This window comes from Rhinatrema bivittatum, chromosome 10 (genome assembly GCF_901001135.1).
Source record: "Rhinatrema bivittatum chromosome 10, aRhiBiv1.1, whole genome shotgun sequence".
Lineage (NCBI taxonomy): Eukaryota > Metazoa > Chordata > Amphibia > Gymnophiona > Rhinatrematidae > Rhinatrema > Rhinatrema bivittatum.
The window spans coordinates 119966579-119980563 of record NC_042624.1 but is presented as its reverse complement, the minus strand read 5'-3'; the positions used below and the strand labels follow the sequence as shown (position 1 = coordinate 119980563).

Sequence of the window (13985 nt, the reverse complement as noted above, 5' to 3'; positions counted from 1 at the left end):
CCTGACATTTTCCCTCATATTCTCACGTAAACTCTCCTTTTGGTTATTAGGGGATTATGCACCGTCGTCGTCTGTCTCTTTAAGAGAGTTTGCGGAGAGGCGACCTCCAGGGGGACTGTACCCCCTGATTATAGGTCTGAGCTCACAGAGAAGTCATTCGGGGGGGGGATTCTGTCTGTCCAGTCCAGCAGGGCCATCGCCTGGGAGACGTTTGGAGCCTCACCTACAGTGTGGGAGGCGTCTGTGTGAGTGCTGATCAGCTTAGGTAGGGAGAACGACCACTAATTGAAGAGATTATGGATCTCCATACAGTGCTAAAGGGAGAGGGTTTTTTTGGTTGTTGCTGTTGTCTCTGCCATGGAATTCTGTGACACTTTTCTTTTTGTGACTTTGATTACCAAAGAATAAAAGGTTTTGATCATTTTAAAATGCAAGTCATTTCTGATTAAGAAATCCTAGGGTTTGGATTCACAGTTGTGGGTTTACTAATGAGTGGAGAAAGAAAAAACAGGAGTTTTGTGCATGAGAGCAGTCTGATAGGTCACAGAGGAGATAAAGTTAATTCTAGCAATTTCCCTGTGAGCCCAGACCACCATCTACCCCACCATTGTATATTTTGAACCCACAGAGCTGGTGCCAGGAGCACAAAAACCCAGCACCATTCCCTTTTATGTGTCCCAAGCTGGGAGTTTCATAGCAGTTGATTGTAAAGTGTGTTGTACTGCCCGAGACTGTGGGATATGCTGTGGATATGAGCTTACCTCCAGGCGTATCCTCCTGCCCTGATGGGTTCTGTATAGAACCTTTCACCTCTCAGCTCAGGGGAGATGATCCACTCTGTATCATTTTGTTCTGTGAACGTGTTTTAGAGTAAAAAAAAAAAAAGTCTTTCAAGCAGATTTGATCTCCTGAAATGTAAATCGGACGTCTTTCAGCTGCTCTTCAAAATTCCCAAACCGGTTTTTTTTTTTCAGTTCATTATGTTCGTGCTGTGTTTATTTCTCTCCCGTTCTGTGGGAATGCACCAGTGGAAGATCGATGCCCGATGCCCTCCCAAGGTGGGAAAGGAGCTTCTGAAACATAAATCTGGGGGATGCAGGAAGTGCGTCAGAGCGGGAGTGATGGGTGACTGCCGGTGTGTCCCATTCACGACCCTGGCTAGAGGCAGTCGGGAGCTGGTGAACAGCGAGCAGGATCAGCCAAAGAGCCATTATGGAGGGAAGCATTCATTAGCATGAGAAGAGAACCTGGTGATGGATCACTGCTCGTTCTCCGGGATGGGACAGGGAGCGAGGAGCACATTTGCTGTGTAGGCCATCAAGGGGGGCTTCCAGGGGAGGTGCCAGCCGGATTTGCAGGACACTGTGTTTGGACTGGGACAGGCAGGGGCAGAGCCAGAACTGAATATTTTTGGGAGGCTCAAGGCTAACATGGGTGTGCACTGAGGCCAGCCCCAAACTCTGTCCTCATCCCTTATCCCCTCGCTATTATGTGGATCTTCATGTCAGTGGCGACAAAACCTTTTTCATTTCTGGCAACTCCTCTCTCCTTCTGGCTCTCTCTGGCCTGTCTCACTCTGCGGGGGCCGATGCAACGCTTGGCCTAGCGCACAGGTTTACACGCGGTCGTGATTGCGTGCGTTTTGGGCCTGATCCAAATAAGGAGATGAGCGCAACCAAAATACGCGCCCAAACAAATGCACGGCCGACAGCGCTGATCACATGTAAAGTCCATGTAGATGAGAGTTGGGGGCCTGCAGACGGTCGCAGGCCCCCAACGCGCACTCTTAACACCGCAAGTTTAACTCCAGCCCTGGAGTTGGCGCAAAGTCAATTCACGAGTCGAGGGCTCATGAAAAATAAAAGAAAATACAGTCCTCTGTGTGTCCTCCTGCGTAGTAGGATTGTGACACTTAAATTAACTGCGTGCGGTGTTGAAAAATAAATCTATATCTTGGCTTGATTTAAAAAAGCAAATTCTTATGGCCGCACGGTTCAGATGCTGCAGAGCAAGTGGCGATTAGCTACGGGCGTCTTCAGCGCCCTCAGCAAAACGACACAGAAACTGTCCGGAAGAAGCGGGATAAAAACGCACGCCCGTACTGAGCGCCCGTGGCAGTTGTGGGCACTCGACGCACGCGTGCGCAATTCTCCCCTAGCGCGTCCTTTATAACGCAGCCCCTCCTTTAAACACTGCACGGGGCGCCCCGGGGATGTGGCTGCGTGCGCGTTGCTCACAATACGCGCGCCCGTTTTCGGCACATCGGGACGTCTCTGCTGCGACGGGTCCTTCGGGGGGATGATGGGAAATAATCTGAAATTGCTAAGTTTCACTTTGACGGGACGAGTGAAGTTTGGATGGTGAGGTCCCTCCAGTCGCAGTCTCCATGAAACACAGTCCGTGTTTCTTGTGTCTTAAAGAACTTGGCTGCTTTGCTGACACATCACAAGAACTGCTCAATAAAAGATGAATAGCATTTTGAAACTTCAGTGGATGTTGGAAACTGTTTCTGGCCGTCCCCTGTTGGATGCTGACTGCTAGTGAGATGGATATTCCTTTTTGCATGGGATCAGTAAGAGGAGGCCTGCACCCAGGATTAGAGGTGCTTCGGTGGACGGGGGGGGGTGTCTGCCTGCAGAACTGCAGGTGCAGGAGTTCTCTTGGGCTCTGTCCCATCCTGACCAGTTTGTGGGTAAGGACAGGCCCCAGGTCGCTCTCCTGTGTAAGAGGATTGGATGAATGATGCTATTGAATAATTTGAACGGTGCTTTTCCTGGGGTTGTATTTAACCCGAGGTTTCTTTGTTGCATACATGGTTCTTACAGCTTTTCCTTGTAGGTCTTGTTAGCTTATTTAAAGCTCCCAGATGCTCTTAACCTCATGCATGTAGAGCCTTGAGCATGCACAATTTCTAGTTTATTGAGGAAGAGTTTGAATCTGTGTTGGAGATTTTTTGGCCTTATCTGGAAAATCGCCATTTTTTTTCCCCTGGTTTTTCGGAAGGTCTCTAGATTCTCTTTTAGAGCTCCCGAATCATAGTTTTAGCTCTGGAGCTGAGTTGCTCTCTGCTGTTCTGGGGAGATCTCATTGCTGCAGATATTGAAGAAGGCAGGGGCTCAGTTACTGGGCTTGATGGAGACTCGCTCTGACCCAGTAAGGCAAATCCTGCCTCTCTGCAGGTCGTTCACTTTTACCTTAAAGCTAGGGGTGTGATGTGTTATCTTCAGGGACAGACAGGTGATGGAGCGTCTCTCCTGATGTGTGTCTCTCTCTCTCTGCTGATGTGTTCTCTTCAGGGACAGACAGGTGATGGAGCGTCTCTCCTGATGTGGGTCTCTCTCTCTCTGCTGATGTGTTCTCTTCAGGGACAGACAGGTGATGGAGCGTCTCTCCTGATGTGGGTCTCTCTCTCTGGTGATGTGTTCTCTTCAGGGACAGACAGGTGATGGAGCGTCTCTCCTGATGTGTGTCTCTCTCTCTCTGGTGAGGTGTTCTCTTCAGGGACAGACAGGTGATGGAGCGTCTCTCCTGATGTGGGTCTCTCTCTCTGGTGATGTGTTCTCTTCAGGGACAGACAGGTGATGGAGCGTCTCTCCTGATGTGTGTCTCTCTCTCTCTGCTGATGTGTTCTCTTCAGGGACAGACAGGTGATGGAGCGTCTCTCCTGATGTGTGTCTCTCTCTGTGGTGAGGTGTTTTCTTCAGGGACAGACAGGTGATGGAGCGTCTCTCCTGATGAGTCTCTCTCTCTGGTGAGGTGTTCTCTTCAGGGACAGACAGGTGATGGAGCGTCTCTCCTGATGTGTGTCTCTCTCTCTCTGCTGATGTGTTCTCTTCAGGGACAGACAGGTGATGGAGTGTCTCTCCTGATGTGTGTCTCTCTCTGTGGTGAGGTGTTCTCTTCAGGGACAGACAGGTGATGTAGCGTCTCTCCTGATGAGTCTCTCTCTCTGGTGAGGTGTTCTCTTCAGGGACAGACAGGTGATGGAGCGTCTCTCCTGATGTGTCTCTCTCTCTCTGGTGAGGTATTCTCTTCAGGGACAGACAGGTGATGGAGCGTCTCTCCTGATGTGTGTGTCTCTCTCTCTGCTGATGTGTTCTCTTCAGGGACAGACAGGTGATGGAGCGTCTCTCCTGATGTGTCTCTCTCTCTCTGGTGAGGTGTTCTCTTCAGGGACAGACAGGTGATGGGGCGTCTCTCCTGATGTGTCTCTCTCTCTGGTGATGTGTTCTCTTCAGGGACAGACAGGTGATGGAGCGTCTCTCCTGATGTGTCTCTCTCTCTCTCTGGTGAGGTATTCTCTTCAGGGACAGACAGGTGATGGAGCGTCTCTCCTGATGTGTGTGTCTCTCTCTCTGCTGATGTGTTCTCTTCAGGGACAGACAGGTGATGGAGCGTCTCTCCTGATGTGTCTCTCTCTCTCTGGTGAGGTGTTCTCTTCAGGGACAGACAGGTGATGGAGCGTCTCTCCTGATGTGTGTGTCTCTCTCTCTGCTGATGTGTTCTCTTCAGGGACAGACAGGTGATGGAGCGTCTCTCCTGATGTGTCTCTCTCTCTGCTGATGTGTTCTCTTTAGGGACAGACAGGTGATGGAGCGTCTCTCCTGATGTGTGTCTCTCTCTCTGCTGATGTGTTCTCTTTAGGGACAGACAGGTGATGGAGCGTCTCTCCTGATGTGTGTCTCTCTCTCTGCTGATGTGTTCTCTTCAGGGACAGACAGGTGATGGAGCGTCTCTCCTGATGTGTCTCTCTCTCTGGTGATGTGTTCTCTTCAGGGACAGACAGGTGATGGAGCGTCTCTCCTGATGTGTTCTCTTCAGGGACAGACAGGTGATGGAGCGTCTCTCCTGATGTGTGTGTCTCTCTCTCTGGTGATGTGTTCTCTTCAGGGACAGACAGGTGATGGAGCGTCTCTCCTGATGTGTGTGTCTCTCTCTCTGGTGATGTGTTCTCTTCAGGGACAGACAGGTGATGGAGTGTCTCTCCTGATGTGTGTCTCTCTCTCTCTGGTGATGTGTTCTCTTCAGGAACAGAGAGGTGATGGAGCGTCTCTCCTGATGTGTGTGTCTCTCTCTCTGGTGATGTGTTCTCTTCAGGGACAGACAGGTGATGGAGCGTCTCTCCTGATGTGTTCTCTTCAGGGACAGACAGGTGATGGAGCGTCTCTCCTGATGTGTGTGTCTTTCTCTCTGGTGATGTGTTCTCTTCAGGGACAGACAGGTGATGGAGCGTCTCTCCTGATGTGTTCTCTTCAGGGACAGACAGGTGATGGAGCGTCTCTCCTGATGTGTGTGTCTTTCTCTCTGGTGATGTGTTCTCTTCAGGGACAGACAGGTGATGGAGCATCTCTCCTGATGTGTTCTCTTCAGGGACGGACAGGTGATGGAGCGTCTCTCCTGATGTGTTCTCTTCAGGGACAGACAGGTGATGGAGCGTCTCTCCTGATGTGTGTGTCTCTCTCTTTCTGCTGATGTGTTCTCTTCAGGGACAGACAGGTGATGGAGCGTCTCTCCTGATGTGTGTGTCTCTCTCTTTCTGCTGATGTGTTCTCTTCAGGGACAGACAGGTGATGGAGCGTCTCTCCTGATGTGGGTCTCTCTCTCTGGTGATGTGTTCTCTTCAGGGACAGACAGGTGCGCCCAGAAGAGGTGGCTGGGCACCCATTAGGAAGAAATATAACCTCTCTACCAGGAACATGCACGTACATAAAAAAAACGTGCAAATACATTTTTGTACTTATCTGGATAAATTCTGAGTTATCTGGCTGAGTAGCAGCTGCTTAGCTGGATAAGTCTTAAACCACTTATTATCTGGCTAAGTAGCACTTTTTAACTTGGCTGGATAAGAAGCTGCCATTTAGCTGAATAAATCAGAACTTGTCTGGATAAGTGCTGCCACTTAGTCAGATAACTCGGAACTTACCAGATAAATGCAAAACTGCTGCTACTTAGCCGGATAAGTCGAAATGGAGCCGGGTAAATGTGTGCAAGTGGTTTTCCTGTGTATTTTTATGTCTAATTATAAAGTGGTATGCGAGCAGATTTAACGTGTGTAGCACCCCCTCAGGTATTATGCTGCCGAGGGAGAGGGGCTGCACGAGAAGAATAACCCCCACCTGCACCGCTGGGTAGGAGTATCAGAGTGGGGGGGTTGCAGGTTACGTTAGCATCTCTGGGATAAATGATCCAAATGCCCCGACCCATCTCATCTAGGAGCCTCTGTGGTTCTCACCCCCCCTCGGGGAACAGTGGTACACAGCACAAAAATCACCACTTTACTGTAAACATTAACTTCTTTTACTGTTAACGGGAACATAGAACACTGCAGAAATGATAAAGCAAACGGAGTGAAAATAATTAGTAATAGCGCGCATCCATAAGCATCAATCACAATCTGGCCAAATATTGCTCTGGTACATTAATCAGCCAGGGCTATGAGCAACTTGAATGTTCAGTAGCAGCCGGAGGACTCTCCTGTTCAGACTGCCCTCTGGCAAACCTTATTTATTTATTTATGTATTTATTTTAAAGATTTTATATACCAACAAGCGTTTGCACATCGTATCGGTTTACAGATAACTTAGAACAATAAATATCAATTAGGCATGGCCTTTGCAAAGAACAAAAAACAAAACAGAGTACAACAAGAAACCTAAGAACTTAGATAACACATTCAACTGGGAGTAGCATGAATTGGGGGAGGAGAATACAACAGAGTGAAAAGAGGGAGGCTATGTACAGTGGTACAGAAAGTACATTCGTTGAAATTGCTGAGTTTTCTCGGGGGAGAAACAGGAGAATTTGAAGGCCTAAGAAGGGCACTGCTTAGAATTAGAGGAGTTGTCATTAGGAGTAGATTATCTATGAAAAACTAGACATTTGGAGAGATTGTAAAGTTTCTGGAGGGCTTTTCCTTTTTTCAAACATGACATAATGCGATGAGATTTTTATCAGTAGGTCACAGAAGGAGTAGGGTTAGCGGGGGTGGATAAAGAGAGGTAGGCTTGTAGGAAGAGCCAGGTTTTAAGTTTTTTTTTAATTTGGGTGTGGAAGTTTCGGTGCGTAGGTCAGGGGCATAGAGTTCCAAAGTGTGGGGCCAGCAAGCGTGAGGGCTCTGTTTTTTGTGGAGATGAGTCTGGTGGATTTTATAGAGGGGGGTGCAGAGGGTTCCTCGGAGGGAGGAGCGTGTTGGTCTTGTGGAAGTTCGAGGAAGGAACGGGGGATTTATCCAGTGGAAGTGCTCATTGTAGAGGATGCATGATTGCATCGGTAGCCAGTGAAGATCAGTCAGGGTGGGGGTGATGTGGTCCTTCTTATTGGAGTTTGTGAGGATGCGCGCAGCGGCATTTTGGAGGAGTTGCAACGGTTTGATGTAGGAAGCAGGGAGGCCAAGGAGAAGGGCGTTGCAGTAGTCTAATTTGGAAAAAATGATGGAGTGGAGTACTTTACGGAAGTCAGAGAAATATAGAAGAGGTTTGAGTTTTTTAAGGGTTTGCAGCTTGAAATAGCAGTTGCTGAGGATAGGTTTGATGTAGGGTTTGAAGGTGAGTTGGTTGTCAAGTATGACACCTAGGTTTCGTGTGTAGGTAGGGAAGGTGGATGAGGAGAAGGCGGGAGGTATAGGGATTGATGAGTGTTTAGAGGAGATGAAGAGGAGTTCAGTTTTTTGGGGGGTTGAGAGACAAGTGCATATTAGTGAGGAGCTGATTAATGGAGGCAAGGCAAGTTTCCCAGTTTTGGAGAGCGGTGAGGAGGGAATTTGTGAAAGGGACGAGGATTTGCACGTCATCTGCGTAGATGAAGTGCGTGAAACCAAGCTGAGAAAGAAGGGTGGTAAGAGGGAGCATGTAAATGTTAAACAGGGTAGAAGAGAGGGAAGAGCCTTGGGGGACACCACAATCAAGGTTGACAGGGTTGGATTCTTTATTGTGTAACTTTGATTTTGGAGGTATGATTTTATCCAGGATGCACCTTACTTGCATAACATTTACTCCTGCTCAACATCTGGAGCAAGGGATCATAGATGTCTTAAGGTCTTGGGTAACCTTATGGTTACCCAAGACCTTAAGGGTAAATGTCCTACCAGTGCACAAAATAAATGGTGTACGGTTACTCTCATTAGTCCCCAGTCCAAGGAGTGTACACCCCCCCCAAAAAAAGGAAAAACCCAAGAACGTTGGGCACGAGTATCAGTAAGAAAGTGGTTGTGAAATCCTAGTCAACGCAGGCTGCATAAGTTGAGAATGCATTGGCACTCCCTGGGGATACTCCAGTCTTATAGAGGCTCCCAAAACAGAGGAAACAAGCGGGTTCCCTGCCCTGATCCAGGGATTTAGAAAGTCTGGGCCGGCCTCTGCTTGGTAGCAAACAGCAGGGGTTTATCTTGCAGCTCAATGATGCAAGTGTCTGGGGCCCAGGAAGACAAAGGAATCGCTGTACTGCTGCTGAGCAAAGCAGGATTACTTAGCTGAACTTTATCCTGCAGGAGGGGGACGTCAGCTCTCAGCTCCTGGAATCTCCTTCTGCTGTGCTCTGTATCCTGGTAGCCATGGGCGAAGGGCAAGGAGGGATCCTAGCCCAGGCACAGCTCTCTCCTCCCTTCCCCTGCTGCTCCCTCAATCTCCCAGATCTCACACACAGCCTCGTGCCTTTTTCAGCTTGCTCCGCACTGATTGGTCTGACGGTCTCTCCTCTCTCCGGCTAGTAAGCTGGCTCCCCATTGGCTCTTGTAATCCAATACTGCTGCTTTTTGCAACAGCACAAGCCTCATGCTGGATCTAAACTGAAACAGTTTTATTGTGACCTCTCTCTGCTCCACAGGGAAAAGCAACAGTGCCCAGTTGTCCCCTTGCTGCAATTCTGAGATACAGTTGTCACCAGTCCAGTTATTCTCTCTTGTCCTTTTATTTTTCTTGTCCCTGGGTTATACCATACCTCTCCGCCCAGGTAAGGTCTGGGGGGCAGGGACCCAAATCAGGCAGTCCAGCCACACATGCATAAATTAAATGCATTTACATGCAATAAGTCGTCTTTTACACAAGAAGTCAGCAGATTTTCTAACATGCGACCACGATGAAATTACCAGTTTTACCAGTTAGTCTACCAATTTTCCCAGTCCATCTGCAGGTCATCAAGACCCCCCTGGCTCTTCAGCCTGAAGCCTCCCATTTCACCCAGACCCCCACCCAGTCAGGATTTCACTTTTAAGACACCTGTGATCACTTGCTCCAGATGTTGAGCAGGAGTAAATGTATCCCTGTAAGGTGCCACATTTACACGCATAAACAGCTTATAAAAGAGCAACTTACTTGCATAAATGTTGGCTCTGCCGTGGAACGCTCCTGGCCCGCCCCATTTTAGACATTTACTCACGGACCCTGATTTATGTGTGTATAGTGAGGTTTCTAAAACAGCAAATGCTTGCGTAGTCTATGTGCTATGTTACAGGAGTAATCGCTCATTTTTTGCACACGCAACTTTTGAAAATGCCCCTTTAAGTGCATAAGTTCATAACACGCATGCATTTGACCGCATATAATGAGGGGAGGAGAGTGCATTTCAGGGGCATGTTATGACCCTACGCACCTAACGTGAATTTTCAAATACTGCGTACATGGCCAGCAAGTTGATAATGCGCATAGTTTATGCCATCGTTTTGAAATGGGTAAAGTTACTTTCGTATATTTATCTGCAATACAACCCAATATTCAAACACAACTTATGCAGGCACTTTTTGTTTGAAAGCTAGGTTGTTTTGTGTGGGCTTGATATCACATGCGTAGCTTTGCAATGTGAGTAAATTTTCGCCTGCGCTCCTATCATGTTTTGCATGTTACGCATAGTGAGAGGTGTTTGCAACACACACATTGTTTGTCATCAGTGCATTTATGCATTAAAACAGCCTTATGTCGAAGGACTTTAACTAGAGAATCAGTTTGTAATAGGGATGTGCATTCATTTAAAACAAAACAAGAAATTTTAATGAAATGTTCCATTTCGTTTCAACTCATTTTTAAAACAAATGAAATTGTATTCATTTTCCTTTATTTGTTTTTAAAATTTTTCACTGCCGCTGCCAACGAGGTAAAGCTTCCGGGCCCAGCTTCCAATCTAAACCCCACCCCGGTCGCTCCTGCTTCGAAACGGTGCCAGCAGAATGAGGCCATCGCTATTCTTTTTTTTTTATTAATTCCTTATTGATTTTACTTCATATAATACAATATCAGTTCATTTATTGATGATTGTTTTGTTTTTTATTTTTATTTATCGCACCCTCCCTCGTGGGTTCCATTACCATTTGTTTGAGCAGAATCCCTTGAAGAACATCCACTAAATCTCTACTTCTTGTAAATTCCGCAGAAGGCAAATCCCAATCCACATCCGGTAGTACAGGCTTCCATCCTTCCAATATTGGACTATTGCAATTCTATCTTATTGGGTTTACCAGCGCTTACCCTAAAACCTCGCCAGCTGCTTAATGCTGCTACGCATCTCATTACCGGCACGAGTAGACGGATGCATATTATCTCGGTCCTCATTGGCTTGCATTGGCTCCCCAGAGCCGAGCGCATTAAATGCAAGGTTGCAGTGATCACTTTCAAACTCATTTCTTCTGCTGTCACCCCATGGTGCCGCGCCTTGCTGCGATTGTACTGTCCCACTCGCCAGCTTCGCTCCTCGCGGAGGAGGGGCCTGCTAGACGTGCCCCCCACCTGCACAGGCCAGGCCTAGCTGTACGAGAAACCGTGCATTTTCCATCGCTGCCCCGGCTCCCTGGAACACATTCCCTGAACCCCTTCGACTGGTAGACAGTCTAAAGACCTTTAAGCAGTCACTAAAGTCATGGCTATTCAGGCAGGCTTCTATTCATTGTCCATTTTGTATGTTAGTGATGTTTTAAGAATTGTTAACACGTTGATATGTTGTCTGTACAAGTTTTGATTGAAATCTTGTGTGTTTTTATTTTGTACGTCACCGAGTTCTTAGGTGATTAATACAATTTAATAAAGGTCTCCAATGCGCATCACTTCTTCCTTCTTTCCCACCTTTTGGATGTCTTCGGCCAGATCTCTGTCCAGTTCTTCTGCTTGAGTCAGCGGCCTGAAGACCACAGCAGGGTAAATGGAAGCTCCGTCCTCTTCCCTACCTCGAGGCCCTTGCATTTCAGTTGCATGGATATTGTTCCTGACTCCTCCCCCGTTTCTGTCCTCTCTGCCCTTCCGTAAGTTATAGCCAGGGACGCCGTCTCCCAGTCATGAGCCTCACCTTCACCATCAGGGCCTGCAGCTCTGGGATTACGAGTATTTGTGGTCAGAGCTTCCCCTTGCTTTTGCTGCTCTTCCTAGTCTCCTTTTCTGCTTTCTTCAGCTGATTGATTTTGTTATTTTCATGTCCGACTTGCTGTATTGCTGGGGGGTGACACGCCAAACTCATTGACCACCCCCTGCCACCCCCACCCTCTAGTTCCAATGTATGATTTGAATTTCTCGCTCAGCATTGCCTTTCCAGCTGCAGACAGATGTTGGCCACCCTTACCATATAACCTTTTACTGCTCCATACACGGCCCCAGCCTCCAATGCATCCAGATCCACGCTCGTTGCAGCAGGCTTTCAGCCAGGCACAGACTTTCCTTTCCCATGTGTAGAATCGTCTTCCCTAGAGTTTGGAAATCTTTCTGTACTGTATGGATATCATTTCTAGCGAGGTCATTGCTCTTCAGATGGATGATCACATTCTTCTAGCATTGCTTTGACTTCTTGGTTTGCACTTCTATTAGCTGAGGATCCTGGAGTGCATTTCACTTTGGTGTCCCCCATCAAAACGAGCTCCCAAATTGGTTCCTCTGATGACCGAGTCTCCCGGCAGAAGCAGCTTTCTTCTATGACACTTGATCCTGTTTAAGGGTGCAATGGGTGACTGCTTACTTTCTGGAGCTTCTCTGCCCGCAAGGGTGACAGTGCAGAGAGTGGGTGCCACTTCATTCTGCCAGAGCCCCCCAGGACGCAGTGGCTAGAGCAATGTCTGTGCTGGAAATAATGGTGGACACTGAGGCATCTGACACACATGGAGGTTGCGAGGATGTAATTTGCACATCTGGCTGTGCATTAAGCAGTGGCAGCAGATTATCCCTTTGTAATGGTTGATGATGTGATGCGCCGAAAGAGCTACACTAAAACAAGGTAAAGGAACTGCTCACAGGAACTGGAATTACGCACACTTTCATTAATAGCTAAATAGAGAATATGGAAGGCACTGGAAACTTAAACGCCTTGGATAAGCTCCTCGTGCTGTCACCAAGACTAAAGCTACAGTAGCTTGAAAATATTCCTTGGTTTCTGGATGAAAGTCGTACTCACCTCTGAAGGATGAAATGAAAGCTGCTCTTCATTCTGTTTTGTTTTGTTTCTTGATTTTCAGAAAGGCCTTATTGTACGGGGGTGGAGGGGAATAGAGATAGAGGCCCGAGCAGCAAGGAGAACATCCGATGCCAAGAAAGGGGAATGAACAAAAGGACCAATTCTTGCCCTGAAATAATAGCTGAGGTCACAGCTTCTGCTTATGGTGACACAGGGTGGCTGCGGTGACAAAGCAAGCCAAGCCAGTGTCTGTCCCCTCCCAACTACGGCAAACACAGCCCAGCCGTGCACCAGGAGGATAGTGAGGCCTGGCGCAACGTGGCTACTGAGCTGATAAAACAACGGGCCTTGCATCAAAATCTGCAAGTCGGGTCCATTTTAAGGAAAGTCAGCTGGGAGCACTGGAAGACTAGCGCACGGTCAGAGGTTCCCAAGCTGCAGCCCACACGTTGTCCTCTTTCTGATTGTCCCATTTCACCCTCCTGCCCAAACCCCTTTAGAGTAAAAAGATTTAACATTTTGTCTTTCCTGGCCCCACCACTGAGTCTCAAACCCTGCCCCCTTGTAGAAAAAGAGACCCCAAAATCTCTGGATCTCCTTGCCCAACCCTCAAACACCCCCCCCCCCCCCACTCTGGGTCCAGCATCGCCATTTTTAAAATGGCACTGGCCTGCCACATGCAAACGTTTGCCCCCCTCATGTGATGGGGTTGCCCAAGTCCTAGGGAGCCCCCCGAACCACCAGAGCTGTCAAAGTACTGCAAGGGGGGAGTCAGGGGGCTAGAGGGGAGGGGAAGCAGATCCGATGAGGTGGAGGGAGTCTCTTTTTTTTACATGGGGATAGGGTTTGGGACTCAGGACCAGGAAAGCTGAATTTTAAATATTTTTTTTCTCATTTTTACAACTTAGACCTCCTGAAAGGGCGGCTGGAGATAGGGAGCAGGAGACCCCCAGGGATTTACGTGTGACCAGGATGGGGCACTATACGGGCCACCCTGGGCCATGCAACCGCCATCGCACACTCTACTCTTGGGTCTTCTTACCAGTTTCCCTTCTCCTGCACCACCATCCATATAAAAATATCCTCCCCTTGGAGGGTAGGATAACGGGAATACAGCTCCAGCATCCACTGGTCCAAAATGGAAAAGAATCCCAAGCTCCAAAATATTAACAAAGTCCAAAAATGCAAAACTCTTAAACTGTAATCCAACTCTCGTTATCTCTAGCCAAGAGTCCAAAATTCTTCTCACCCTTGTGGTTTTTTTTCTGGTTGCTCAGGCAGAAAGATCTTTGAAACAGCCCTTCAGGATCCAAGGGGAATGCCCTTCCCTCCAGACTGAGTCAATTCTCTCCAAAAATCTCAACATCAACTCTACTTCAACTACAGATCCAGACCTCTAGGAGTGAGAGAAATATCCAACAGTCAATCTCCTACTCCTTCTTCTCTCTCCAACCCACTCGCTTGAGATCCAGGGGTCTCTAGCTTCTCTCCTTTCTCTAGTCACCTTCCCACACTCAACTCTGAGTATCTCCTTCCAACTGAATTATTGAGCATGCTCCAAGGGATTTTATAATCCTCTGAAGACTTTCCCCGAAAAAGATGGGGTTATGGCAAGGGGAGGAATCCTG

The 13985-nt window shown here is 48.0% G+C and overlaps 1 protein-coding gene across 4 annotated transcripts in view; it reads left to right on the top strand.

Moving 5' to 3' along the window:
* SLC6A9 (solute carrier family 6 member 9) overlaps positions 1-13985 on the top strand; it is a 148217-nt gene that overhangs the window by 85941 nt on the left and 48291 nt on the right. The gene's annotated exons all lie outside the window — the stretch shown is intronic.